Below are 4,040 nucleotides of genomic sequence, written 5' to 3'. Positions count from 1 at the left end.
GTCTCCCTGGGAAAATCAGGTACTGCTACCAAAAGAAGACTGAATGGGCACAGGATGGGTACATAATAGGTGCTATAGACATTAATATAATCCATAGGGCAATTATGGAGAAATATGTAACCAAGTAAGGAATTTTAGAAAAGGTCCCAATGATAAGATAAAAATCTACCAGGCTTGCCTTACCATGAAAGGACCATCTTCCTTCTGAGTGCCTGGTAAGGTTCAAAATAGTACACTTTTATTTTTTTTTTTTTTTTTTTTTTTTTTTTTTTTTTTTAACGGGAAATGCAGTTTATTTACACCAGCAGCCATGAGGGGCAGGGGAAATACACAGCGTTTACAAAGTTAGCTACCTGTACAAGATGGATTACATATGCAAAAATAAAAATCTCAAGACCACAGGACAGCGTGAGCCCCCACCCCCCTCCCCCAATGACCCCAGCATGCGGTAATGCCAGGCGGGTGGCCCCTGGGCATGCGGGGGGGAGTGATGCATGGAAGGAAAAGCCACCGGCCATGGAAATTAGTACAGAACCCCCCCACACACACTCAGACACACGATAGGATACAGGGTGGACGACACCTAGCCAGGGTGGGAAGGATGGGAATTGAAACCCACACAGCCTGCTGTTAGAGGGAGGGGACTGGGGAGCTCTTAGCCCCTGTTCAACTACATGGTAGGGGGGCATACTCTCCTGGGAAGGAAAGGGATAGGGATTTGTTCTCTCAGGGTCCCTGTTGGACCAAGCCCATCTCTCACCCAGGCTGGGCAGGGGGCTCTGTCCTAAGGCGGCCTGAGGAACAATAGGGAAGTGGATGTGGACAAACCCGTTCCCAAACTACTTCCCACTTCTCTCTCCTCCAACCAGAAGGGGAGAATGGGAGAGGCCAGAGGGGAAAGGGTATATTAGGGCCTGAACTGCAGCTGCCTCTCAGAAGGGAGAATGGCCCCTGGCCTTCCTCCCTTCACCTTCAACCTACTTCCAGGACGTCATTTGGAAGCAGGCTGGAGGCTGGCTGAGATCCTCCTTTACCTCTGGCTTCCCCTTAGAGGGAGAAGACTGGGGGCGGGGAATGGGGGGTGGGGGTAGGGTGTCAAGAACAGAGGAGCCCAGGCCCCAGAATTTATTCTAACTCCTGAAAATTTGTTTGGCTTCTTAAAAAATAATCACAATTCTCGGGTTAAAAACAAATTTGCAACCAGGCATCAGCCACAAGTAGAACCACCCCAGGGGGAGGTTGGGGTTCCAGACAGGGTACTATAACCCCATCTATGTTGCTCCCTTAACCCTCTAGGATCCCTAACCCAAATCAGTCCAACAAGTCCTGGGTACTAGCTACCCAATGTGGGATAACTCCTCCTGGGAGGAGGGCAGGGGACACATCCAGCAAATGCCAGAGAACTTGGCTTAGGGTCAACTCCACCCGTGTCAGTCAGCTCTGCTCCCAGCCCAGTCTGCATTCCCCCAACTCAGCTCCTGGGAATGATGGTGCCTGCATGGAGGTGGGATTGTACATCTCTTCAGGATGTAGACCAGGTAGGCGGGCACACTGGCATGACAGTCCACAGAAGGGCGATGCCTCGACATGATACCCCTTCCCCTCTACTGATAACCCAGAGCACAGAGACCACCCTCTTCCCACCCCACTCCTAGCAAAGGGGAAGAGGTAAAAGATCAGGATTTTCCTCAGAGCCCCAAACCACAAGTACAGAATAAATAACTTAAAAGCGGCTAAGGAAGGGGAAACAGGGCAGGCTTTGGAGGCAGGAGCATCGAGAGAGGAACTGAAGCTGGTCAAGGTGAAAGAGAGGGGGTAGCAAGCAGCAGTTGGGAACATGGGCTGCCCTGGAAGGCCAATGGGGCAGGGTAGGCAGGAGGAACATGGGGCCACCCCAGGAGGGTGAGGCTGAGCCCCTTCCTGGGGCAGGGAATGAGGTAAGAAAACATTTCAAATAAAGCAGCACCGTTCCCTCTCACCTTGGGGCCCCACTCCTCACCAGCCCTGGATCAGGGAGAAAAGGTAGGGGGAGTCATTTTGATACACAGCTCCCTCTTCCTCCCTCCCCTTGCCCAGTCTTTGAAGCTGTAGAGGCTGGAGGCCCTTTCCTGGCACCCAACAACAAAAGGACAGCTCCTGCTGCTGAGGAGGCCCATGGGGACTGAGGGGAAAGGGCTGCCCCTGTGAGGGGCAGGGAAGGCAGCGGCAGTTCTGGACGCCTACCTCAGCAGACAGCTCACTGTGCCTGCCTACCCCTGGGATTTGGGGCATTTGATAGGATTCTGCACACAGACAGGACATGCCCAGCCCTGCCCCTCAGCTCCAAGCACCGGACCCATTCACATTGCTGAGGGCAGCTGCGGGAGGCCCCCTCCAGGCTCAGCTTCTAACCCACAGCCTCCCAGGTAGCCACAATGCTCCTCGGCACGGCTTAGTCCAGTTCCTGGGTTGGGGGCAGGCAGTGCCCTGGCAGAGTGCCCAGGTCAGGCCCCTGGCCTAGCTGGACATCCAGTAACTCACAGAATAAATATGAAAACCGCCTCCCCACCAAACTTATGTCCAAGGCATAGTATGTCCAGGTCTGAGTCCTGCATGCCGAGGGTCGTACTCCATCGCAGAGGATCCTGACACCCCCCAGGGGCGCATAATTGGATTCTCTGCCTGCCTGGCCCACCAAGCTTCCCAAGCCCAGACCCCCAACAGCCGTCCATTTGCCAGGCTATGCCACCTGGGTGGGGGTCGGGAGAGAGGGCTCTGCTTAGCCAAAGGCTATCCCTTGCACCCAAGTCAGTTGATGTCATCGTAGATGCTGGGTGTTGGGGGTGCCGGTGGCTTTGGCTTTTTCTTCTTGTTAGAGCCCAGGCCGGAGGCAGTCCCTACCAGGCTCAGATGGGATTTCTTTTTCTTGGTTTTCCGTGACTCAGAGCTGTTGGTACCTAGACCCCACCCCTGATTCTCACTCGTCTTGGAGGAGCCTGAATCAGAGGGTGAGAGGTCAGAGGAGCCATCCCACTGAAGCCGACTGATCAGGGCCTGGCTGTCAGTCATGTCAAAGCTGTCATTATCCAGGGAACTCTCGACCTCTGGAAGGACGGCGGAGGGTCCAAGGAAGTAAATCCGCACGGCTCGCCGCTGCTCATCCGTATGCTGGGGGCAGCGGAGGGACCTTGTGCACATCTTCTTGGTGTGTTCAGAAATCACCCCACATTGCGTGGTGAGCAGGCTACGAAGCTCCTCCGGTCCCAAGGTCTCGTAGCTGATCCCAGTTGAGCTGTTATACTTAAAAGGATCCGAATTGCTAAGTTCCCCATTTTTGTGTTTTAAAGACTTGGATCTTCGAGGGGAATTGGGGTTCTGGAATGGGAGATACCATAGCTTGTCTGATTTTCTCTTCTTGGCTTTTTTCTCTGAGCCATAGGACCAGTCGTTGTCATTGATGTCATCATTATCCTCTTGGTCACTCTCAGACTTGTTCATGCTGTTGCTATTGGCAATCCGGCGGTTGGCGATTCGGCTGCTGTTCCGACCCATTCCTAGGCACTTCTCCAGATGGGGAGCAAAGCGGGAAGCGGCAATGCTGCGGCTGCAATTGGGGCAAACACACTCCTTGCTCTTCCACTGGTTGAAAACCTGTCCAAAGATGTCCAACCCCGGCTGGTCCACGATCTCAAAATCCTTCATGCTATCAGGATCCGTGTCGTCCAGGAAGAAGTAGCCACACTTGACAGCCCGGTGTACCTCAAAGCAGAATCCCAAACAAGAATCCTCGACCAGGTCAGCGTATATCTCCTGAGCGATGGCCTCTAGTTTGCTGTTATCCAGGCCAGACAAAGACATTTCCTCCATTTTCATTTGTAAACTCTTGTGGAGACGGCGCTCTGACTGCTCATAGCACAGCGGGCGGCAACACGGCCCGCCCGGGGGGCCGCGCCGGGCCCGGCGGCCCTCTCAGGGCCGCGTCCTCCGCGGACGGCGGCGGCGGCGGCTGCTCCGGAGCCCCATGTCCGTCGGTCCGTCCTCGCCTCTCCCCGGGGCCCAGG

General features: G+C 54.6%; 1 pseudogene; it reads right to left on the bottom strand.

Moving 5' to 3' along the window:
• Positions 1–412: 412 nt before the first annotated feature.
• LOC102440718 lies at positions 413–4,016 on the bottom strand (annotated as a pseudogene).
• Between the last annotated feature and the right edge of the window lie 24 nt (positions 4,017–4,040).

Source organism: Myotis lucifugus, unplaced genomic scaffold (genome assembly GCF_000147115.1).
Source record: "Myotis lucifugus unplaced genomic scaffold, Myoluc2.0 scaffold_144, whole genome shotgun sequence".
Taxonomy (NCBI): domain Eukaryota; kingdom Metazoa; phylum Chordata; class Mammalia; order Chiroptera; family Vespertilionidae; genus Myotis; species Myotis lucifugus.
This window is presented reverse-complemented; position numbering and strand designations above follow the sequence as displayed.